Below are 25,793 nucleotides of genomic sequence, written 5' to 3'. Positions count from 1 at the left end.
TGAATTAATTTTATGCTCCAGGAGTGCTGCTGATAACTTCCTGACATGGGTGACCAAGGATCAAAAAATACAAAATGCTCTGCTGGACCTGATACTTACAAACGAGGAAGAACTGGCCTTAGATATGAAATCTGGGAGCAGTCTTGACTGCAGTGACTGTGAGATAGTGGATTTCTGGGGTAAAAAGAGCAAATTGAAGGATCACAGCCTTGGATTTAAGGGGAGCCTAATTTGCCCCATTCAGGACTCTACTTACAATAATCCCATGGGAGATTATCCTGGAAAGCTGTCTGATTTTCAAGGATCACCTACTCCAAACTATAGCATCCCAGTGTTGCTGCCTGTTTTGAGCTTCCCATCCCCCCTCCCAAAGACATGTGCTCCGAGTTCCTTTGTTCCAAGCGCGGGCAAAGCCAAATGTAACTCAGACTCTTCAGCAGTGTCTGATTGGCCGCTCACCCCGGGTCCGCCCCCAGTCATCCCCTTGCCCCTTCTCCGAATAAAAAGATGGTCGAGGGGAGGCAAAGGCACTCTCTCAGCTCAGCTACCTTCCTGTAAACATCTCTGGTCGTCTGTCTCATTTGAAGGCTTCTAACTGCAGGGAATTGAGCGAGCAGGGAGCTATATTTCTCCCTCTTTGCTTCTGCTGATGGTATTTGCTTTGCAGCTGATTCAGGTACCGATTTTAGAGCTACTAAAGTGCTAGATCGCCCGTGCTACCTCTCAAGGCTGCTCGAGGTTTTCTAAGGCATTGAAATACAAGCGCTAGCCGGTATAAAGCTGAAAAGATACCTTTACATCCCAGCTCTACCTCCTACCCAGCATCACAAGGAGACAAGGAATGGGGGTTATTGTCAGTGCATCATCCATGGCTTCTCCAGTCCTCAGAGAGAGGAGTCGTTCCCCTGCTGCACTGTGGGGTCCCTCCCACAGAGACAGTTCTCTGTGAACTTCCCCAACATGAGAACAACAGTGCCCTGCAAACTGCTGAAATGTGAGTTCATCCCATGGGCAACAGCACCCCTCAAACTGCTACAGTGTGAGTCACTCTTCCATGGCGTGCAGTCCTCCAAGGACAGGCTGCTCCTGAGGGGGGTCCTATCTCCATGGGCCTCCTGTGGGGTCAGATCCTTCTCTCAGACATCCATCTGCTCTGGCATGGGGCTCCTCCACGGGCTGCAGGTGGATCTCTGCATCCCCATTGATCTCCATGGGCTGCAGGGGCACAGCTGCTCCACCATGGTCGGTACCACGGGCTGCAGAGGAATCCCATCTCCAGTGCCTGGAGCCCCTCCTCCTCCTTCTCCACTGACCTTGGTGTGTGCATAGGTGTTCCTCTCACAGGTTCTCACTCTGCTCTTCTTTGGCCACAATTACCACTGTGAAATAACTTTTCTTTCTTCTTAAATACGTTGGCGCCATCACTAATTGGCCCAGCCTTGACCAGCAGCATGTCCATCTTTGGACCCACCAGGGATTGTCTCTGGCAGACATGGAGGAAGCTTCCAGCAGCTTCTCACAGAAGCCACCCCACTGATACCAAAAACCAGGCCGTGTAGACCCAATACTGATTCTATGAAGTAGCTAGCTCATCAGAAGGGGAGGGTTCAGTGTTGTTGATCCTGAGTTCAGCAAGGCTTTCCACAGTGTCTCTCATATCATTCTCATAGATTAATAGATGAAATATGGGTTAAATAAGTGATTGTTTTGAATGTACACTTCCTTTGTTATGTTGTAAAATGTTTGGGGAAAAATGTTTGGGGAAAAAATACTTTTTACTGTTTATCTTCATGATGTACTAGTTTCTCCTGAGGGGTCTCTTAAGTACCTCAGTTACAGCAAAATTATGTATGAAATTTGTCACGTATGACAAATACTCTAAATGACAGTCAACCCATACATATTTTCTGTCATCCAGACTTTACTAATCTGATGTAGCACTTTCAACAGAAATCCAAAAAAAAACCCCCAAATTATGCTCAAACTTAATATTGTTGCCATGTTCCTTCCATTCTCATATATCTGTCTTGATTTTTTTTCTACCTGCCTGATGATTTTTCCCTCAGAGTTTTATTAGTTTTAATATTAATTTCATTGTGAACATTGTCATGTTACCTCCCACAGGCCTTTTAATAGTTTCTGTTACATGAAGAGAATATTTTTTATGGTATTTAATGATTCCAAGTTCTAGACCTATTAAGGAAACTAATCCCATGCAAGGAGATGAGCCTATTTTGTTTTGGGCAAATGCCAAGCCCTTTCAGTGATAGACTGTTATATCAGACTTCTCAGCAAGAAAGAAGCAAAGAAATTAGTGTGTGTCTGAATCTGAGATGAAAATTAGCTATTTTGAAAAATGAATCTCTGATAAATACAACAAGGATTTATGACTAAACTTGCAGCCAGCACAGATGGTATTTGATGACACTATCTCAAGGGGAAAAATATTATTTTTTTATATTGAAATATCAGCCGTATAAATTTGGGATTATTTGGCAGAATATAACACTCCTCTATGTATGCAATCAGTGCATCTGCAAACTGACAGTTAGATCCTGTTGGCAATCTGGAAGATATTTCAAGCACGTACTGTCTTTTTGGAACAATAATGCTTGCTCTTATTAACAGAACAGGTTAAAGAGCTGTGTGTAAATACTGAGAGGCAGCAGTTTCTGATCTCAAGCAAGTTATTTAAATCCTGGATCTGAAAGCTTCTGCATCAATTTTCATGTATGTGTGATTATAAGGCAGGTGAAGAGACAAAAAACCCAACAACCTTGATTTCACAAATGCTGCTTACAACAATATGATCTGCTTCATTCACTCTTTTTGCTCCTCACCCCTTGCTGTCCTTCCTTCCAGTAAGAGTCTTTGCATAGCATTCTTTCATTGTGCAATTTTAAGGTATCCTGGTTACTCAGGATATCGACACTTATTTCACTAGATAGAATGATCACTTTGAAGAAAAACTCAAAAGACTATTTTCATTTGTTTTAAAACTTTTGAAATTAACAGCAGAGCATTAAAAATATAAGGAAATCTTTTATCTTTAGTATTTACAAGTGGTTTAAAACTTGAAATGGAAAATTCAGAGCCTGAAGACTGAGGAAAGGAAGGTCTTGAATGAATTTAGGAGGAGAAAAGTTCATTTTCAAAGGATATAATTAATTGGTTGCCTTGGGACTGAAACTAATTAGGAAAGCAATAAGAGCAGAAAGATTTTTTTTTTTGTCTGTATATAATATTTGGTCTGATGCTCATGTAGTTTTTATGTGTATTTCTAGGACTGAGTGTTCAAAGAAATTGCAAAATATTTTGTGCGCTTTTGCTCTATTTTGACCCAGACACTGTTGTATACCGTCAGCTTTTTTACCGTATCTCTTGGGCAAAGCATCATGGCATAATAAAACTAGTCAAACTCAGAAATGCATCTGGAGCTAACATTTCTGGCATCAATTCAATGAACAGATATAGCTACCTCAAGAAACTAGGCTTTCATCCTGGATTTAAAAACTAAATCAAACTGAAATAGCTTGAAAACAAAGACATTCCAAAGAGATTACATATAACCAATAAAATGTCTTGCTTCTACAGTTCACAAAACATCATTGGGAAAAAAAATCCCATCACATTTCCCTGCAATAATCACAGGTTCAATATATATGGTTAATACAAAATGAAAATGATAAATATATCATTCTTCGATTTACTTTGAGTCACATGTAATATGCATGTCACACCTGATAATTATGTTTTAATTGTTCTAAAAAGTCATATAGAAAATAATGTCACCACTAAAGATGCAGTTAAAAAAAAAATCAAGCCTCTCTAAGGTACTGTAGGGAATTACTTTTCTCTGACTTAACATTTGTTAACATTTTGATGATGCACTGTGTGCATTAATATTTTGTTTCAGCTCAGTAAAAGAAATCAGCATAATCATTGCTTGTGTTTTGAAATTAGCATTAGTTTTGCATTAACAGGACTGAGTATATTAATATTTTTAGTAGGCATTTTAAAAAATATTTTTATTTTCTTGTTATTATTTTTTCAACACAGGGCATCTCTAATTTCACCTGGGCTATTTTGGTACTACTGACAATATAAACTTACACATTAGCAACTTAAAAGCAGTTAATTTATATCTTTCCATTAGTGTTTTTTTTCCCTATTTTCAGAGAATTTTTTTTAATGAGGCTGGTTGAAACAACTGTTGTTCAAACTGGTATGTAAAATTAGAGGTCTTTTTCACCACAACCGTTCTTTTTATAAGTATCAGTTCTTCCAGTAAGAAGAGAGGGGTAGGAAATTTGGAACACTTTGCTCATAACTGTTTTGTACCAGTTTCCCATTTACCACACTTTTTGCACCACAATCCATATTTTTATGCTGAGGACATAATGATTCCATTGTGTTTGAAACACAAAGAAATAGATGTTGAATTTTCTCTACACTTCAGCCAAAAGAATATTCTATTTCACAGAAAGCATTAAAAAGCTAACAACTTCATTTGTAAAGAAATGGTGTATCTCATTCTTCCAATAAAACAAAAAAAGGGTTAGGATGATTTACATCATGCAAAATAGTTTAGAATCTTAATCCAGTGTTGGAATTGTTTGAGGGAGAGCAAAATGAAGCTCCAAAACCCTGTCTTAACTTAGGTATAAAAATTAGAGAGGAATTGCTTATTTTCTTTATCCATACCAAAAAAGTGAAGGCTAACGACAAAAATTAGGTGTTAAATACATTTTTATTTAAAATTATTTAAAAAGGTGTCAAAAAGCCTGACAACAGTTGGTTGACTAAATCAGTTTTATTGTAAAGGTGAAAATGTAGAAGGCAAAATATATTAAGGGACAAAATGAGCAAACTAACCAACAAGCATGTGCAAAACTTTGAATGATAAAACAGCTCAGTGACTGGCTTTAGACATTTTTTGAGAAGCATTGGAACAGTGGTTCACAGCTGGAACTATTAAACAACTTGCAAAGGAGGTCTTTGTGTGGTTGTCTTCAGGGAATTTGGAATAATTGTGCCAGTTGCTCGAAAAAAGGGTAATAGTAATCTGATATAATATGAAGACGATCATTACCTTCTGTTCTTTACATTTCAAAAACCTTGAAAATATTTTTGTCAAAAATACTTTTAAAAATAAATTGCTAATATCCAAGGGGCAGATCACATATTTATTTGGACGTCTCCAAAATACGTTTTTTTTCTTGGGTAGGTCATACTTTGTGCACAGTGATGTGACATTAACAACACAGTGTGTACCAATGAGGTACTGGTGACAACAGCTGATTTTGATATATTTTGGTGCTAGATGCCTCTCACTTATCTCATATAATTTCTTCTGATTTTCTTGAGTTATCAGTTAAGTTAAACTGTTTTCAGTCATGCCTATAAATCCAAACTGAAGTCAGTACTGTTTTTGAGATTTCACTGTTTCATCATTTGATTTAGTTGGGAAGAGGATTATTACAATGAACCTCACGTTCCTACAAGTACTGTTTTAATCTTACAAAACTCAATCTCATCACGTTCATTATAAATATTTCCTTATTTGTAGAATTCTTTTCTATTCAATGTCGTATGGAATCACAGAATGATTTGGGTTGGAAGGGACCTTAAAGATCCTCTAGTTCCAACCTGTCTGCATTATCCCACTAGATCAGGTTACTCAAAGCCCCATCCTTCCTAGCCAGAGATAGAGCATCCACAGCTTATCTGGGCAACCTGTTCCATTTATTCTGAACATACAATCTAACGTATTATTCTAACGTAATCAATCTCACTTTGTCCTGTTTGAAACCATTACCTCTCTTCCTACCACCATATGCCCTAATGAAAAGTCCCTCTTTCCCTTTCTTGTAGCCTCCTTTAGGTACTGGAAGGCTGCTATAAGGTCTCCCTTCTCTTCTCTACACTAAACATGCTCACCTCTCTGAGCCTCTTTATAGGAGAGGTTCTCCTGTATATGGTGAGACTAGTTTGTCAAAATCAGAAAAGGGTTTTTCACCTTTTGTGATGTAAAAGATGAAGAGTCCTGAAGCAAAACTTTGAGCTGACAAAATTTCAGTGATCTAACATTTAAGCCTAAACTATTAATATGCATCTTTCATGCAGATATGAGGGGTTTGATGGGAAGAAGCACAGAGAATGAAAGAGCCTGCAGTCAATTTGGTAAGCTAACACTGAGTTTTGAAGAATATCTGGATTTTCTCAGATACAGCAAAGACACAGATTTTATTCTTTTGTCACAGAATCACAGAATGATTGAGGTTGGCAAGGACCTCTGGAGGTCATCTGGTCCAGCCCCACTTCTCAAGCAGGGCCAGTTTTCCCCCTGACAGCCAGATGACTTCTGAATATCTCTGAGGAGGGAGATTCCACAACCTTCCTGGGCAACTTGTGCCAGTTCTCAGCTGCTATCACAACAAAAGAAGTGTTTTCATATGCTCAGACTGTTCCCTCTGTGTTTCAGTTTGTGACCATTGCCCCTGGTGCTGTCACTAGGCACCACTGAAAAGAGCATGTCTCCATCTTCTTTGCATTCTCCATTGAGGTATTTATATACATTGATGTAATACACCCTGAGCCTTCTCCTCTCCAGATTAAATACTCCCAGCTTTCTCAGCCTTTTTTCACATGATAGATGTTCTAGCCCTTTCATCATCTTAGTGGCCCTTCTTTGGGTTTTCTCCAGTATTTCCATCTCTTTTATAGTGTGAAGCCCAGAACTGGACACAGTGTTCCCCACATTTGGCCTTACTAGAACTGAGTAGAGCGGAAGGATCACCTCCTTGACCTCTGGCAACATTCATCCTCATGCAGCCCAGTGTCTCAGATTCTAATTAAATTTGGAACAACCATTTCAGAAGAGCAAAGAATCAGATATTCCCTCTTACTTATATTTGATTATATGAGACCACTTGAGCTCTGGGCTTTAGTTTGGCACTGTTGTACCTAAATAACAAAGCACAGCCACTGGGTTTGACTTTTAATTTCTTCCCATATGAATTCAATAAAGTGTATCAGATTTCTCCAACAAATCTCCAGCAAATTCTCCAATGCAAAGGGAAGTAGATCAGTTTACATCACAGATGGTATGTGTTTTACTCTGGGTGAGAACCTGCAACACACTCTCACACCTGAGATGGGCAATTGACGTTGTTCTGATGGTTGTTACCTCCTGTCCTTTATACTCTACCCCACTCCTTTTGTGATACCTGAAGTGGACCTGGAGCAGTGGATCAGAAGAGCAATTTTCTCTAAGACAGGAATGGACACTGCCAAAATTGCCAGCTAAGACATACGCTGAGGTCCATAGCTGGTACCAGGTAGTGTATGGCAGAAGTGCCTCTTATCTGCTTATGCCATATAATATCTTAATTTCCACTGCCCTTTTCCAAGTTGTTCCTGCCCTAAACCAAAGATTTGATAAGCTGTGATGAGTGTCTGCTCAAATATAGAGTAGTTCCTAGTCTGAAGAAAGTAGTTTATCTTCAGAGATTCCTTCAGCCTACATTCTTCTGTGATTCTGAGGAGTAAATTAGGGCACAAACAAGGATTTAAACATATATCTACAGTTAAAAGTAGCTATAAGGTCACAGAAAGTAAACTGGGAAGCCTAGACTACAGTACACTCTGTACCGATGAAGAATTACCAGGCACAGGGAGCTCATATCCCTGTGGTACAGGTGACCTGTAGGCCTGTCCCAGGCCATGTGTTACAGGGGTGGGAACTGCAGGGAAGTCAGAAGAAAATGAGTTGCAGAAGAGGCAGACTGACCTATGTCCACTGTAAAGATTACACTTTAAGGAGAAGCAGTCATCATCAACAAGGTTTACCTGCTGGACTAAAAAATAAAAAACTTATTTTTCGATTTTGGATCCTGTGAAACAATATTTGAGTGACTGTTTCAGACCAGTAATACATGCTTTCATTTCTGGTTCTGTTTTTTTTAGTAGGAAGTATTGTCAAAGGTATTCAAATACTTTTATGGCCTGTGACCTTAGTGCCTCAGCTGTGGGAATAGAAATGAGAATGATAAAACTTAAGAATTATTGCAGTTGGTTAGTTTTCAGTTTTGTTGTTTTGGTTTTTTGGTTTTGTCTTTGGGTTTGGGATTGAGTTTTTTTCTTTAGACTTTCAATTTCAAAAACTTTGTGTTTAAATGCTTTGGACATTTACTTTGGGGAAGTACATAGATAATATAAATGACAAAAAAAGCAAGGACTGGCTACCAAATATCCGTTTCCCAGTCCAGAAGTACTAACTGTGACAGTTTACAAAATCAAAGAAAAACACTTACGTAAGCGGAAGGATGTCTGATTGAATACTGAATTGTATTTGTTGTTTCTGGGTGGAAAAGAGATACTAAATCCCTGTTTGGGAGGAGAGCCTGACCTAATGCATGCCATGACAATTCTCTACAGTCCTTCTTTTGGTTTGTTCTTAGTGAGTGCATTACAAAGGTGCTCCTTTATACATTTTTACATAAAGCACTTTCTAAATTCAAGCTGTGCTAATGTGATTACTGGGAGTATGAGCACACAAAAGCTGGTTTCTTATCCCCACATTTAAATTCTATATACTCTTTCTTCTGCTTCATTCATATGCTGGTAAGTATCTATGTAATTCTTCACTTCTTTTTATCAAATGTATGTGCAAACTATAGCAAAATCATATCCAACATACACAAATCTTCCTGGGCAAATCAAATCTGAAGTCAGAAATATAAATGATAACCTGGAAACAGAAAAACATATTATGTTTTTGTCTCAAATAAAAAGTACTCTACCAACAACAACAAAAAAGACTTTTTTGACAGTTAAAGCATGTAGCAGAACCTTTTTTCTCCACATTAACAAGCAAAGAGAAATTCGAAAGGATGTGTTCCTTGTCACTTGAAAGAAAAATTGGTTGGCTATTAGTTCTTTTCTGGTATCCATATATCTTCGTGAAACTATGGAATGTTTGAAAGAGGATTTCTCAATTTTTTTCTTTCTCTTCCCCTGCCTTCTTCCCTCCCTCATACTATATAAAGATTGTTTTGCTGTACTTGCACAGACACATTTCTATGAATTAATTTTGTTCCGTTTTCTCTTTTTGATAGGTAGTCCAAATCTTTTTTTTAAGTGCACTTTTATTTGATCAGTTTGATTAATCACAGCAAAATTTTTGTAAAAAAATTAAATGTTGAGAGCTTTTAAAGTATTACATACTGATAAAATGGCAATTTGCAAGACTTGCCATCTGCAAGCAATGTTTTCAGTGGTACAAGCTGTTAGCCTTTTGGTCTTCACAACCTAAGCATAACCTCAAAAATAGTAATTCCCTGGTCTCTCACTACTGAAAACTGTTCTCATTTGTGACAGAGAAATTCTGTATCTAGGAAGAATTTGATAAAATGGGTCAAGCACATGGTTATCTTGCAGATATGACTTTTGGGGGGGAAGAATAAAAAATTTATCATTTTTTTCTAACCAACAAAGCAGATACTAATTTCTTGCTGCTGCATGTTTTGAAAATTAGACATTTGGTTTTGCAATGTTTACAGAGTAATCTGAACTATCTGAAAGGCAACCTAAGCAAATAACAAACAGCAAGCATGTGTGAAATTCTTATATACCAGTTTAACGCTCCAGCTGAGTCATCCTGGATTTTGTTGTAATATCTGAATAGTTCAGGAGATATGACAGGTAGGCAAATGCTATTATCTAAAATGTTTTATTTTAGTGCTTTAACACCTAAGGTCCATGAGGGGAGAAGTGCTGTCTTGCTCAGTCTAGGCTTCACTGTGGGAGAAGATAACAAGCATGTGGGTGAGGAAAGGGTCTGGCACACAGCTCTGGAGTGCCCAATCTTAGGGACTCTGATGCCATAGCAATACAGTCATGCAGATCCCTCTTCTAGAATGGAGTGGGACTGGTGAAAGAAAGAAGCTGCAGCAAGATAAATAGATAACGATAATTCAAGTGAGATCAAAGTCAGCATTTGACCCTTAATAATGCATTGACATTGGATCCTGACATTAAGTGGTTGATTTTTAAATACTTTAGGGTTAAGCTTTGCTAGCAAAAATCAATGCAGCAATGGATTTACTGAAGAATATATTGATCAACAACCACTGATCCATTGCAAAAGACAACTTTTAAATTTTGTTCTGAGGAGCTGAGTTTGGGACGCCTAATATGGTCTGTTGGCCACTGGTGACCAATTGACTATGACAATTAAGACTCTTTTTTTTTTCTCCAATTCTTTTGATCACATATTAAAAAGTGATCGATTGCTCTAAAAGTAAAAATAATAAAAATAAACATGTTTTATTGTGAAAATCAATTGTATATCACGACAACTTAAAGACCTTAAAGATATTGGCATTTATCATCATAAGCTTAGCCTCTTAGCAGGAAGCAAATATCTCATATCGTACATCTTGTGGAAATTGTGGCATTTTACATGTGCATATCCCCAGAGAATACCTCAGTTAAATGTTTGTAAGCATTATTTAGGATGTATTCATGTGTTCAAGGCCAGGTGGGATAGGCTCTGAGCAACCTGGTCTAGTGGAAGGTGTCCCTGGCAGTGGGGTTGGAACTAGATGATCTTAAGAATCCCTTCTTTTCTGCTATGGGTTTTATGCTTTATCTATTACTTGATAATCTTGTTTTGGTTTTACATTACTATTTCAATAACCTGTCAAAAATATTGTAAGCATTTTACACATTTTTATGCTATGACATCCTTAATTTTAGCTCCTACAAATCATTCAAACTAATCAGTCAAATAACATAAATATATATTTCTTAACATTACAACCTAAGCATTACACTTGAGGTCTTACAAGGTTGTTATCCTCATTGCTTTAATAAAAAATATTTTTTTTACATTGCTTGATATCTTTTTATACATGATGCATGACTAGTACTTCAAAGAGCCTTAATAAAAAAGACAATAATGCTAGAAAAAGAAACATTCTTTAATATAAAAAAATATTTTAATGTATGGAAATAAATAGCCTGTGTTTCAATAAGACGTAACTTCATCAGCACTTTTGATGTTAAAAATAAATTAATTTATTAATAAGTCAAAAATTTTGAATAAAGAAATTTTTTCTTAATACTTAAAATATTTGGATTCAAACCCCTTTAGAATCTGAAGATCTACTTCACAAGTTTTTAGGTATATAACTAGCAAGATTGGTTTGATATGATTTCTAAAAAAATAAAGTACCTAATTCTCTATAACATCAGTAAGAATTTTGATGAGATGTTGAATTCTTTAAAGCTGACTAAGGGTTCGTTCTATTTTCATAGAGAAATACTTATTAAAAAACATATCTCAGTATTTCTCAAAAAATATTCTTATTATTTCCAAATTTATTTGCTAAAAGAACAAAAAGTTTCAAATCAACCTGTTGGGAGCAGTAGAAGGTAGGATTTTAAAGTTATTTTAGGCCTGTGGCTTTCTAGATCTCTTTATTTGTCAGGAAATCTTTGTGTAAGCCTATATTAATTCACAAATCTATATTTTGCTTAATAAATATATTGGTCTACCTCAAGGAAGTAACTTATAATTGGGCTTAATGAATGCTAAATTAGGTCCTATATATTTATCAACAGAGAGGATTCTGTTTTTAATCTGGGCTGCAAAGCTTTTACCAGTTTATTTTCAATGGTTTATCTCCAAGAATAAGTTGATGCTGGATATAAAACAAATAATTATGTAACCAGTTACACAGACTCACGTGGTAAGACGTAAGATTAAGCAAGTTACACGGGGTTTTAATTGCATACATTAAGTGGTAATAGATAAAACTGTCCTGGCTTAAACTTGAGTATAACAGTCTGAAAATGTCTGTATAACTCTAAGTAGAAACCAGGAGTATTGACAAAGGACTAAATCAGTGTAAAGGCTGGAATATTTCCAGGCTGGCAAAGTAATAATTTGTGTTGTAATTCTTATTTATTATAACAAATAACGGTAGGGAGAATGTCAATAGTTAATAAGTATTGCATATTTCCATAAAAAGATTGGTTTAGAGATCCCATAAGTGATTTGTGTTGCAGTTTAATTGCATAAAAATTGCAGACATTATTCAGAAACAAATTGAATCACTATAAAATAGTGTTGCAAGGACAAAGGTAGGTATATACCAGACCTAGAGGCTACTCCAAAGCTGCCAATGTAATTGTCTGAGGAATGTGCCAGGGAGACAGATGCTGCTGACAGAAAACCATGTTTCACTCCTTGACATTTAGGTTTAGAAATGGTCAATCCTAAGACAAACATAAGTGAAACTGTTCTTTATTGCCATGCAATGTTATACCTAGTACAGGTGAGTACAGCAGTGTTTTCCTGGTTCTCTTAGACAAATGAGAAGCTGATTTGTGCACAAAGAATAAACTTTCCAAACTCTGCTATGAATCTAAATTTTTACCTGTACTTCAACACACAGATACTTCTAAGGAATGGCAGCTTGAGAGAGAACAGTTTTAGTAGAATCATAGTGATCTTCACAACTCTCAAGTCAGAAAGTCATAACTAACAATTCCATGTTTGTGGTTCTAATATTTTTTTCCTTGCACAGTTACAGAAAGAACTGTCTCGGGTTACATTGTGCAGACTCTTCTGAAGTCCAGGAGATAACTTGAAGCAGGAAGTTCTATTTGGTCTACCACGTAATGCTTAAATGATACATCAGGTCAGGGGAAACCTGAATTGGAAGCATGAATATACACTGTAAGCCTGCCACACAAAATTCCATTTTAGAATGGACCACATGGCTGTTGATCAGCAAGAGCACAGCTGATACCAGTCTTCTGACTTTTTGAACTCAGGTAGGGCAAAGGCTCAGAGTATGCACTGAGAGACTGCTCTGTGTTGAACACACACACAACGTGTTCATTAGTAAGAGAAAATGGAGTACAGCTGAGACCGAGAGACCCACTACAGGTGTAGGACATTGATTACAAAAAAACTGAGAAGGAGCTCTGTTGGAGAGATACAAGAGATTGCCTTTAGGCTGACCTACTGAAGAGTGAAAACCAACAAAGAATTTAAGATTAATAGAAAAGCACAGGTCTTGTGTAGAAGGAAGTTGTTTATTTGTATTTTTATTTGAACTTTGAGTTTAGTGAAGGATCCAGAGAAAAGGGAAAGGACAGTAAAAAACCAAATAAAATGCAGTATCTGTTATTCACATAGGAAAAAAAATCCTAGTTATCCAAAAACTGATGGGTCCAAAGGTCCTGGAGTCATAGCAGATTGATTTCTGAAATTGAATTGAATTAGGTAAGTGAACATCTTTGCTCAAATGGTTAAGCCGGACATCACAAATTATTAAGAAAGAAATAAAGGGTAAAACAGAAAATGCACTTATGCCATTATTCTATGGCATAATTATTCCTTTATTCTTCTACTGTCTTCAGGACTGTGTGCAGGTCTCATCCTGCCATCTCAAAACTTCTGGAATAGAATACAAATAGAAAGAAAGGAGAGCAAAGAAAATGACAAAATATACTAAAAGGTCGCTGGATGAGGACGGATTAAAAGACTATAACTCTTCTTCCTGGGAAAGAGGAAGCTGGAAACAGTAAGACACAGGTGTCTAAAGTCACATATGGCATTAAAAAGAAGAACTTCACAGGCTTATTACTTAGTTTTGCTAGACAAGTGAAGCAGATGAGTAAAGGATTAGGCAGGAAGCTTACTTGGTATATTTTCATACAAAATATAAAAATCTTTGGGACCAATTGAAAACAGAAAGAGGTTCAAAAATCTTAAAAAAATAATGGCAGAAAAGGCTTTTTTGACAGCTAAGGCATTATACCTCTCTTTTAACTGTCTGTTTTTCATAAGTACCTGCCAGAGTCTCAGATTAGATAGAAGGCTTTTGACCATTTCATATAGTCTTAATTTACTGTTATTTATGCCTTACTCATCCCATTAGACAATAAAAAGGGATATCAGGACTAATAAGATAAAATATAGGATATTTTGCATTGTTTTTTCATTATTTTTTCTTAGGTATTATTTAGAGACCTTGATGTCTTAGAAGTTACAGTTATGACATGACTGGTTTAGGTAAGAGAATGGCATGTCCTGTGAAGTTGCATGTAGAATGAAAGCATGACACAGGCATATTCTAAAAAAAACCAGCTGGAATTGATGTAGCTATCTAAATTTACCTCTGGAGGAATTAAAATAATTCAACCTTACCCTCTCCCGTCTTTCGTACAGTTTTCATCCATGTGCTCGTCCCTTGCCTTGCCTTATCTTGCTTTTCTCTGGTCATGGCTTTGCCAAATTGAGTGGAGTCTTCTGTCTTACTGTCTCAGTTATAGCTCCATGTGTAATCCTATCTGCCATACTGGTTCCACAGGATGTTCAGAATTTAGCAAGGCTTAAATTCTTTTGACTGTCATGGCCCACGAAGTGATTGCTAAGAGAAAGTCTTAAGGTGAGTCAAGAGTTACTGTGGGAGCAATCTGTCCTAAGCAGGCTACTCTGCTAAATCCATTAGGCCTCTACACAGTCATTTGACTCTGGATCTGATCATTTAAATGGAGAGACAGCTGGCAATATCTCAAAGCAGCTGTTCCTTCCCTCTCTCCATGCTGCCAGGACAGGTGGTCTCTCAAAATTATCTTGTTTTTTGATAAACATATAATAAAATTGCATCCACTTAGTTGCATTTGGCAAAAATTTAATACTTCTGTCAATCTTCATCAAACTCCTACCATTCAAAATGTTGCAATAACTGAAGACTGAATTGGCAGGTGCCTCCTACAGTACTTCTGAACAACAGATCAGATATATTGGACTAAATCCTGCCAGTGGTCAAGTCTAGCTGAGTCTCTGTACTCTTGAAGACACTGTAGAGAGTTTGGGTTAAGTTATCCTTTTCTGCTTACTCTTTTGCAGTGCCACCCAGGTGTTAATTTCCAAGACACTTTGTCCAAGCCAGCTTGGAACTAGGAAAATACACCCATTACTAGACACTAAGCATTTCTCAGTCTCCCAGATTTGTCTGCTAAAAAAAGTAATATCTACTCACTCTTAACAAGCATTAACAAGCACTCTTAACTTTTCTTTAGAAATAAAATGAGTGAAAACATAGTCCTGTTACTTTTTTTAAAATAAATCCCACTGGAATATGCATGTTATTTCTTCAGCTTCCAAATTACTGTTAAATTGTTTAGCATGGTTCTTCTAATAACTTCCCTCTGATGGCTCTTTTCTATACGCCTTTGGAAGTTAAATCTAATTAGAGTTGCTGTAGAACTGTTCGGCATATTTCTCATAAAATTCTTTACCCCCTGCCCTCCTCCATACTTAATACTTCCTCATTAACTCTGAAATGAAAATGAAAAGGAATTGACACACATACCAGTTTTCACCCAGACAAACACAGTAGAGGTCCCCACAGAGTATCTTTGAAAACCACACTCACAGAGAATGAATAAATTAGTTTATAAAACAGAGAAAATACTTTATTTTTTTTAAATATATGACTTTCACCCAGGTCTTCACTTTCTAAAATATGTCTTTTTGTTTACTGATTACCCAAGTACGTCCCTCTTTAGATCAAACCCAATAAGGGTTAAGTTCATACTCCTTAATTGTTGTGCCTATGTATATAATCTGTATAGTAACAAATTAAATTAGGTTTAATAAAACACATATTTCATGTGTCGTAGGAATAAAAAAGAAGCAGTGAACAAAGGCGCCAAAACGATTTACTGACTATAACAGTAACTATTAATGCTGATGCTCTAAAAAACCTGAATAATTTAAGCTTGTATTTTAAGCTTATACAGAATTAGACTCTGTTACTCATGATCAGGAGATTGAGAATATACTCCCTGAAGTTCTAGTGTCTTTTAAAACTGATTTTCCTCTTTCAGATTTCAAACTTTTAGGGGCAGTAAATATATTTTATATGTGCATCATGTTTTACTGTTTTAGTTTACAATTGAAATGGTCTTGGTGGGCCAGCAGTGGCTAAGAGCCAAACTCCCACTGATGCCTTTTCCTGGTCTTAAAATCAAGAATCAAACATGATTAGAAGGGGAAAAGGGATTTTACCTTGGTATTTATTTTAAGGATCCTTAGGTGCACTGTGTCCAGGTCGAATGAACCGAAATGCACACCACAATGCCCACCCCCACAATAGATAGAGTATAACGTTCTAGGTCTTGCTAATTAGCATATCTATCAAAGATTCCTCAATGAGAGGCTCAAGTGGGTCCCCCTCCCTGAGGAATCTTCCCCTGGATGGTTCTATCTTAGTTTACAAAATGTGCTCTGGAGAGGACCTTGGGGTCTGGGGCTTCTAAGATGTTTTGTCTCCTAGCTTAACAAAATAAGTCCAAGAACGTGGGCTAAAAAACACTAAGAATACAAAAAGCTATAAAAAGGTATATAAAAGGGGTATAAAAGAAAAGGCAAAAAATCATCATGGCATCACCACCCAGCCACTCACTCACTCCCCTCCACTCAACAGGAAGGGAGAGAAGACAGGACAAAAGCAGTAACAAGAAATCTCATAGGCTGAGATAAAGACAGGGCTATTGCTTACCTGTTAGAAGTGTTGGCAAAATGCATTGGACTCTGAAAAAAAAAAAAAAGCCAATTTAAATAGATTTGGCTGGTGAGAAACAAAAACACAAACAATAAAACAGGAACTTTACTCACCCCTGTCATGGTTTAGGACTATGCAGCAATGAAATGAAACTGATCCAACATATGCAGTTAAATGCAAAAATTAGACAAAAAATATCATTGAGGTCATGTAGATCATTTTACATATTTTATTTCTTCATGTTGGGTTCTTTTAATTGAATGCCTCATTCAAGGTGTTTCTGCTTAGCTCTCCTTCTCACCCTTGTGACTATAATGTTGGCTAGAGTTAGTAATCACTATTTGTGTAAAAATTCTGTTCATATTAACCTTATCAATCAGCTATTTTAATGTCAACATTATGATATCCTCTTTGGGTGAATTTATATCAGCATTTAAACTAGCTCAAAAGCAGAGCAAATAGTCTGAAAATTAAATTATGAAAATCAACTGCTACTAAAAGAGGATACTTCTAGAACAGGTTATTTTTCCAAATCAAATATATTTGTCTCCCATATTAAACATGTATCCCCTATATTTATATCTGCAAGGTTTTTACTTTTTTATTTATCCACCTCTTAGTTCTGATTATTTTATAATATTAAAATAATAATAAATATAATACTAAAACTGTCATTTGATAACAAACATCTTAAAAACCTGAAAACAAAGGTCAGTTTTGAAGAAAGTTCAAATAGAAGTAAATGCCTAGATGTTATATCAAGAGAAATGCAAGGAATATTGTGTCTGTCTACACAGGCATTGATAATTCTTACAGCAATTCGGTACTTTTTTTAACCATGCTAAAATTGCTAAATGAGCCCTACTTTTGCTGTTACCCTGGGTTAATATTCATGTGGGAAGGAGGTGGTGTTGGCGAAGGTAGAATGAGTAGAAACAGGGTGAAATCTGAGTCTTTGAATGACTAAACTGTTGTTCCATGTTATTCTTTTGTGGTCCCTGTACACCTGACACAACTGTTCCCTTGGGGTACCTTGCTATCCTGATTTAGACTCCCACAGCAGCTCATTAACAGTTGCAAGACAGACCTTTTGAGAAAAGGATTTAAGAAAACCCAAAATACACTATTCAACTACTACACCTGTACATAGCCACTGACACTATTCCACCTCTATAAAGACAAAAGGATTCCAAGAGATCTCTTACCACAACACTAAAACAAATGAACAGTAAAATCTGAGCCTGAGGTCACCAGCACCATGGGTGGTCCAGATCAGAAAGATGTGGAAGGAGCAATGCAGGTGTCATGCCATTCTCCCTTTGGAATGTTAGACTCTCACCTCAGATTTGAGCATTCATTTGTTTTCACGTCAGAGTTAGGGTTCAGACAATCACAAAGCTCTAGGGACACTGGGACTGGATAAGGCATCCCAAGGCAACCACAGCACTGCACCAATATTGCTCCTTACACGCTTTTTAAACCTAGGCCACTCCTTGTCCTGGGGACCTGATCTTCAGCCCCAAGCCATTATTAGGGTTAGGGTTCAGAAAAACACAAAGCCTACAGCTCCGGGCACATTGAGGCTGCAAAAGGAATTCCAAGAGGACTATGGCTCCTTCCACACTTATTTAAACAGGACCACCCATTGTGGTGGGGACCTCATGCCCAGCCCCAAGCCATTATTAGGGTTGAGGTGAGGATTCAGAGAACCACAAAGCCTACAGCTCCAGGGATATAGGGGCTAAAAAGGAATTTGCAATGTGTGCAGTGACCTGGATCCATATTGCTCTTCCAGATGCTCAAGCAGAATTTAGTATATATGACATTTTTCTTTCAGAATTGGGCAGATTTTTAACCTTATCCATATTGTGGAAAATACACATGCTTGTTTGTATTTTGATAATTCTAGAAAGTAGTGAGCTCAAGGTACTTCTCAATGTTTCTTTTCCTTATTTTTTTTTTCTATTTGGCTCCTATTTTTTATCTCAGAAGCATTCTTCATGGTAAAGCAGGGAATGGATAACCAAAGCACACAGCTTTAGAAGCTATCTCACCAAAGACTGCTTCAGAAACAGAGTAAATCTTACCACCTTCTAAATCTAGTATTTCACACTCACACCTCATCTGGGAGCAGACAGAGGTGAAGAAACATTCAAAGATACAACAAAGTAGACCACTAGACTAATGAGGAAGAAAATCCCACCATGAACATACTTCCCCAGAACAGTCCTCAGAATGTCACATGACTTGTCAGAAACCTTCTCAATTCTATTCTTGAGACCAGTTGTTGACCAAGACTCAGAGGGATATGGATAGATGAAGACACTACCAGGGTACAGCAGTAGGTACTGGGAAGGTTCCTCTTTTATAACAATTTTAAGTGTATTATTGATGCTTTCTTGTATTAATGGGATAATTTGGCTGACTAGATTCTTATAATGTTGATCGCACTCTCAATAAAGACATAGCTGCATGTGTGATATGCTCCTTTCACTCATAACAGCATTATGGGGTAACAATGGATTACGTGTCATTTTTGAGGGCAATCTATGTGATATAAACATATAGTAAGAAAAATGCACATATACATATATATGTATATTAAGCATCTTTCTGAAAGAGATTTACATTGGTCACAATCCTCCTGTTTGTCCTAAAGAAAAGGAAACTCAAGCAAAATTTAACTAATTATAATTTTTATTCTTAGTGGGGAGTGGCAAGCTCACTTAGGTGAATGGGAAAGATTTTTAGTCAAAAGAGACCAAATTCTGCTCTCACTCCTATCTGTAAAGTCCTATTAAAGTCATGGTATTGCATCATTGAAACAGAGAGTAGAACTTGGCCTCCATAGACATGCAATTAATATTAATAATAGCAACATTTTAGATAAAGTGTATTTAATTCTTATGAAAGTTGTTAACTGTCTTAAAGATTTCAAACTTGCTTCCTGCAGCAGATCAGATAGCTCAGAAGCAAAACCAGGGAAAGCTGCTCAAATTGATTCAATCATTGTGCCTGAGTACTGGTGTGGTGGGACTGCTTCTAAAGGAGGGGCTGTAGCTCAGCCAGTTGGGATTGGTTGAATCATTTATTGCAGTTTTGAATTATTTATTTCTGTTCACAAATAGGCTTTGATTTGTAGAAATGTATTTGACAGGCATCATTGTTCAATCAGTGTAGCCGGAAAAAATCCAACTTTTGGTGCCTCAGTAAAGACTCAGTCTTGCAAGGCACTGAGACTTGTCAAGGCATTTTTTATGACATGGCAATTTTGCTCTTTGAAAAATTGACTGAAGGCTTCAGACGGTGGTGAATGACAAATAACAAACAAGACACAGCAACTGGTTTGTTTTGCCAACAGATCTTCACACTTCAATACGGATCATTCTTCAGGACTGCTCTCTCTGATATCTATGATCAGGCAAATAACACCCTTATTCTTTTTTGTCAATATCAAATAAAAAGGGTCAAAAATAAACACTGGACTAAATGGCTATTAGAAATCTGAACAACCATTACTGCTTACTGGACTTTATAAATCCCACATAAGTTTTAGGTCAAGAAAAAAATAGGAAGAAGAGGAAAAAGAAAATATAAATTGCATCTCAGTTTCTTCTACCTTGAAATTCAAAACCTAGGCAAAATGCTGCATAAGTCTGCAGTTCCACAGCAGGAAAAGAAAAAACAATTCCTCTCTAGCTTGCTTTCTTTTTCCCCTTACACACTTTACTTCACCTGCTTTGGGTTGTCTCTGGAACTCTAAGATCCTGGGATGAGCTGATTTGTCACAAAAAGTTCGTAAAATATATATTTGTATACAAATTTATCTCTATGTTGCTGGCTCTTTTATATGTTAAAACAACTTAGGGAAAGGCTTGATAAAGACTAGAAGTAGCATAAGGCAGTGGGTACAGGTAAAGAGGGAGATATATTAGCTGGAAACTGCTGGTTGACACAAATGGATCTGAAGTCTAAGTTCCCTACTGTCATGTTCTGATCATCATTCTGTTTTGCTAACAAAAGAGCAGCATTAATTTCTCTCAAACAGTGAAACAGCTACCTGTCATGTGACTGCACAGCAGTTTAAACACTAACCCATGAAATAGATGACCTATTATAGTAATAAATTTGAATCTCTTGTGTTTGCAAATTACTTCTTTTTTAAATATTATTTTTCCCTTACAGCTTCAAACTTAAAGAAAATGAGTAATAACTGTCTGATATTGCAGCATGTGGGATATAATCATAATGATGGTGAAAGACTGTGGAAGTGCTAATACATGCCTTCCATGTGAACAAAGAGCCCGTTGCAAGGACAGCCAACATCCTCCTTATCATTCTGCCATGCTTTCCTTTATATGGCAAATACTGTAAATCTCTGTTGAGGATTATTTCTGAACTTCAGTAAACTAAAAGAAGAGAAGTGTGTGCAAAATGTAGCATATCAAGCAATTTCTTTTTAACCCTGAAACTTAGAGGCGAAATATATACACATCATGTTCTGTGACTGTAAAAGGTTTCTTGTTAATAAAAGATTGGGCCTGTGTCCAAGACAGCAGGACAATACATTTGCCTATTACCCAAGAAAAGGACACAACTGCATCATGAAAAAGAGATGGCTACAGGATTAGAACTGTACTGTGTGGAAAGATTGGCTTGAAACATGTAAGTAATATAAAATGAAACACTTTGAGCATAGTGCCACATGCATACAAGAGAATTGTTTCTGTGTTTATATAACTCAGTAAATATAATCTTTGACATTTCTAGTAAAAGACCACAGCATCTAAACCACTTATTCATGACACGTATGAAGAAGTCCCAAGAAGACCCAAGTTTATACAAGGCCCAACAAAATAGGGCCTATCCTTGGCTCTTATTCAGTATGTAGTGAGCATATATAATACTCTCCTACTGGACTAATTTAGTCCAGTAAAAAGAGATTACTGTATTCCAAAGGGCATTCAAAAGAAAGTGTCTCTCATCTTTCAGAAAATATTTGTTTTAGCGTTTCAGAATTCTTGCACAATACCATTCCTTGCAATCCATTCTATAGGAACATAAGGATCCAAGGTATAATTCGCCATTCTTAAAAAGCCTGTTACCTTCTTTAATAAGATATATAAGATGTTTCATGAAATGCTTTGACAAATTTTGACTACGTATTTTTGAAACTTCTCATTTGTTACCATTTTACTTTGTTTCTAAGGACTTTTACAAGAATACAGGATCTTTGTTCCTTTGCAGCTGATCCACTAGTTGTCTCCCATTTGAAAATCATAATCCTGAATTTGTGACATCACAGTTATCTATAGGGGATATTATTATGATTCTTCAAATAGAGGATTTTATCTTATCATCAGATGGCGAATAAGGCGTGAAGTCCTGAGGAAAAATAGAAAATTTGTTTTCTGTAAGTGATCTGACTGCAGCAGGGGGGAAGAGCAAAAGATTCATATATTTTCTTACGAAAATAAAAATTATTCTAATTTTAATGTGTTTCCTTGCTCAAGTTTTCTGTGAAAAACCATGAAGGTCCTCAAGTTTTAGAAACTGAATTTTGGTCAACGACAGATCCTGCTACTCCAGTGCTGTTCCTCCATTTTAATGAGGCTACTTAACATGTATGAATCCATTCAGTACAAATAAAAGTATTAAAATTAATATTGGAAAAATCAGTAGTGCGAAAGCACACCATGTTTTAAATATTTATACAAATGTTTTGACTCAGTTATTAAAAGTCATTGTCTCTTTTCAAATGTTGGAAAGAAGTGAACAGTTGAATAATATTCACAAGAGCACTTTGAGTCTCTAATTTCTCTAAAGCCAATGCCCTGTAGCATGAAATCACTCTGCAGCCTGTTTCTACTCAGATAGCTTCCTCTAGGAAGTGTTTCAGAACTAAATTGCCCTGAAACACAGCCTTGAACTCTGTATACAAGGAGATCAAGAGATTAGACTAAAGGCAGATAGAAATTATAAAAATCTCCCTATAAACCAGGATTTAGACCACTGTTTTAAGTTTCAAACACTTGAATTCCTTTTTCCCAGTACTGTTTTGTCTTGTATTGTTGCATGAGTAATAGGATTAAATTACCAAAGAGTATGAAACAAGATCCTCAAAAGTCCTGCTCCTAATTTTTATAAAAATCACAGTACACTCGACTCAAAGATTTCTATATGATATCCATTTGAATCAAAACTAACTACACGTATTTCAACCTCTGGGTCTGCCTTTAATTGGAAATTGTAGGTACAGGTCAGAATAAAGAATAAGCTATTACTGAAAGGGTTATCAGACTGTCATGGTTTAACATCAGCTGGCAACTAAATACCACTCAGCTTCTTGCTCACTCCCTGTCAGTGGCATGGGGAGAGAGAACTGGAAGAGGAAAAGCATAAGGAGTACAGATCAGAGTGAAAAATAAGCTATCATTGAAAATGTTATATGCTACTTATCAGGAAAAGAAAAAAAGTGGATGATTTTATTCTGTTTAATAATAATTGACCTTTTATTCTGGTTCTAACACAACTGATACCATACTGCACCCCTTTGAAGCTGAGATCAGAGGTTCAAAATCTTTTAAAAAAGGAGCCCCTTATAAATGTTGCTTGAAAAAAAAGTTCTGGACTTATAAGTAGCCAGTAATAGTGGTGCTACTGGTATTTGAATATTCCTAAATCTGTAGCTATTGCTCTGACCTAGATGAAAAAACCCAGGAATGACAATTTATATGTTAACCTTACAGTTCGCTGATTGTCCATGAAGGCATGAAGGTGCTGGAAGATCTCAGAACATCTGCAGTTACTGACAACTCATTCTGATGCTTTCAGTAAAGCAGAGAATGGTAGCAAAACCTTCTTTTGCCACTCTGTAGCTAGGGCACAAGTTCTATTTATTCTATATTCTACTCGGTAACTCAGTAAAGTGTGTTGGCACATCAAAATCACACTTAAAGAAGGATTGGAAAGTTTCATAATTCTCTTTCCTAATGTGTGTACTGGTTATCTCAGTAAGGTTAAGCAAAAAGCAAGCACTTGACATTTTAAAGTTCATAAATAAAAGAATATCTCATATTACATGCACAATGCGTTGCTAAAACCATAAAGTTCTGTGAGAGTATAATGACTTTTTAACATGAATAGGGCAAACATATGTGACCGCTAAATATCAATGTCAACATAATATTCATTTGATTAAATAAATGTAATAAAATACAAGTGTATATATTTTTATATATATATATACACTTCTATATATATTTTTACTATACTATATAACATGGTACATATAGGCATAGATATTCACTTACCATACCAAAAAAATATATTTTCTATCTAAGTGTATGCACATGCATGTAAAGAGACTTCAAGCAGACCCTTTATATGCAGTGTAATTTACTTTTTTTTTTTTTAAACAGGAGAAAAAGTCAGTTTAACAACAACCTACCTATCAGTTTCTATTGCTTCTGATGAGTAGTCTCATTTCAATTGTTATTATTGCTTATCTATGTGAACTTTCTTTGTGATAAAATATGCATGAAACTAGAAGATACACCACAATTCAGAAATACAGTTTTATAGATTAGAAATAAAGATTACTTAATAAACTACTAATCTCTCAGATTATTCAGACCTGAAGGCAATTTTGTTCATGTGGTCAACAGAGAAAATTATTCTGTTTCTTGTATGTATAGAAGAATTTCATTTACTCTGCCCATTTAGCTAGACATAAGTTCAAAGATAAACTGCAAGTTCATAGGAAGTTGCAAAGCATAGAAAACTTTATATAAATGATTACACAAATGTCTCTGGACACTATGTATCCTCTTTGCATAATTATTTTCTTATGAGTTGTTTTGAAATAAGACATAATTTGGGTCTGTTGCAGAAAGAAAGCTTATTCTTCCAGAATGTTTGCTTAAAGTGTAGAGACAGAATAATTATTCTTAATATTTATATTAACATAACATTTATAGTATATTGTAAAAAATGCAAAAATATTTAGATTTAGATTGCTTATAAGCCTTTTACCTTATATTGATTAAGACATAGTCTAATGGAAGTGTAGCATAAAGAAAGTCATAATTTTTTACCTTTTAAACTGAGAAGCTGTTTATATCTTCAAGGCTTCCCTGTTGGATTCTGCAGAGGGAAAATAAAGGCAAAGAATGAATTAAAGAAAAGTTTATAACTGTCCAAGTGTAAGAACAGAAAAAGAAGGGAAGAGACTTGAAGTGCAACTGCTTTCTGAGTCCAGCCTTCTACATATATCTGACAAGAAAGGAGTATTTAGATGACTTATTGTTGTGGGTGAATTATGGTCATTTAAGTTTGCATATCTGCATCTAACCTTCTTGCCTTAGGGTCCCACTACAGTCAGAAGATTCAGAGAATAAAGTTTCAAGAATGACTCATTTTACCCTGAAGCAGATATTAAAAGCTGGTCAGATAATCAGACTGATGAATAATGCTAATTTTCTTCCACTAACAAGTAAAAGAACTACAAAAAAACCCCTACTTCATATGTAGACATCAGAATTTTAGATACCTAAAAGAAACTCAAATTTTCTTTTCTTGTTCATTTGTGTATTTATATAAAAGCTGAAAGGGTAGTTCAGTAATTGGGTTCCCTACTAAGTGGTAAAGTCACTCAAGGTATAATGGCTTGCTAGAGTCTGGGATCTGGCTTCATGCTTTTTGTTTGACTTCGCATTTTAAATTAAGTTAAACTATTATTTTAAATGATGAAGAAGAGAAGATTTGCAGACCTAAGCAATTGTTATCAACCACAACATATTTTGAAAGATTGCCAATGCCATCAGCTATCCCTTGTGCAAAGTATTTTATTAATTGTAATTATTATTATTCATCCAAGCACTTTCAGGTTCCTCTATCATGAGTATATTCTTTGACCTAGGACATGACTCTTAAATCTGCAAGTCAGTATGAAGGAAGATGTGCACTTACAGCCTGGTTGAGATGCAAGAGCGTAGCTGCCTGTGCGTGACTCTGAAAGTTTAATCAGTGTCAGTAAATCTCTTGCATTCAATTATGGGTCACTGTGTGCTATTTCTATTGACCTCCTTATTGAAGAAAGCTATTAAAGTAGGTATGTTTGTGCACCTCATACGACTGTACCACGGGCAGTTAGAGTGAAGTTTGGGGGAAAATTTAACAGAAATGGGCAAATAACTCGGA

At 36.2% G+C, this 25,793-nt stretch overlaps 1 long non-coding RNA gene across 1 annotated transcript; it reads right to left on the bottom strand.

Annotated features, from left to right (window-relative positions):
• Window positions 1-13,064: 13,064 nt before the first annotated feature.
• On the bottom strand, window positions 13,065-24,839 carry LOC125325170. Its single transcript, XR_007203221.1, has 3 exons — window positions 24,689-24,839; window positions 16,590-16,621; window positions 13,065-13,474 (listed from the first exon to the last, which is right to left on the bottom strand). It is a non-coding gene; the product is annotated as an uncharacterized LOC125325170 (long non-coding RNA).
• Window positions 24,840-25,793: the final 954 nt, after the last annotated feature.

Source organism: Corvus hawaiiensis, chromosome 4 (genome assembly GCF_020740725.1).
Source record: "Corvus hawaiiensis isolate bCorHaw1 chromosome 4, bCorHaw1.pri.cur, whole genome shotgun sequence".
NCBI classification, from domain to species: domain Eukaryota; kingdom Metazoa; phylum Chordata; class Aves; order Passeriformes; family Corvidae; genus Corvus; species Corvus hawaiiensis.
The sequence above is the reverse complement of the archived record's forward strand: the minus strand, read 5'-3'. Positions and strand labels throughout refer to the sequence as shown.